This window comes from Arachis ipaensis, chromosome B04 (assembly GCF_000816755.2).
Source record: "Arachis ipaensis cultivar K30076 chromosome B04, Araip1.1, whole genome shotgun sequence".
In the NCBI taxonomy this organism is placed as follows: domain Eukaryota; kingdom Viridiplantae; phylum Streptophyta; class Magnoliopsida; order Fabales; family Fabaceae; genus Arachis; species Arachis ipaensis.
Genome location: NC_029788.2, coordinates 5,092,406 through 5,093,015, shown reverse-complemented (window position 1 = coordinate 5,093,015; position 610 = coordinate 5,092,406). Strand labels below are relative to the sequence as shown.

At 15.6% G+C, this 610-nt stretch overlaps 1 long non-coding RNA gene across 1 annotated transcript in view; it reads right to left on the bottom strand.

Annotated features, from left to right (window-relative positions):
• LOC110270859 overlaps positions 1-497 on the bottom strand; it is a 17,886-nt gene extending 17,389 nt beyond the window's left edge. The window contains exon 1 of the long non-coding RNA XR_002360541.1: positions 485-497. This is a non-coding gene — a long non-coding RNA (uncharacterized LOC110270859). The remainder of the gene's footprint in view (positions 1-484) is intronic.

Genomic DNA, 610 nt, shown 5'->3' with positions numbered 1-610 from the left:
TGTATTTATTTTTTATTTCTTAATTATTATTGAAATAAATAGATAATTTTAGATATGATAAATATATAATGATAGATGTTACATATATAAGATTATAAATGTTAAGTTAAATATGATAATTTTGTGTTGTTATCTCCTTGTTATTGCTCTACATACAAAAATATATTTCAATCCACTATTATTTAATTAGAAGACTGATATTTGTTAATATTTTTTTGTATATTATTATTTAGAAAAAATACATAATTTTAAAATTGAGAGAAAGAGAAATAGTCAAATTAGTTTTTAATAAATTTTAATTATCAAATCAATGCTAAAAATTTTATTTCATAAACAAATCAATTCAAACATTAAATTAGTCGTTTATGTAGAATAATATAAAAAATTTAAAAAATTCTTAAAATTTTTCATATCTTTGTTAATTAACAATAATATTGATTTGTCTAAATTTTTAGCAAATAAAATATGAGCTAACTTGCTTAACAAAATAAAAATTAGTGACAGATTTGGTAATTAATAAATTTTCTTTTAGATTATTATAGTATTTGACTAAACCAACAAAAACTATTTTATAAACAAAAATAATTAAAATGTAAAATAAGATTATTAT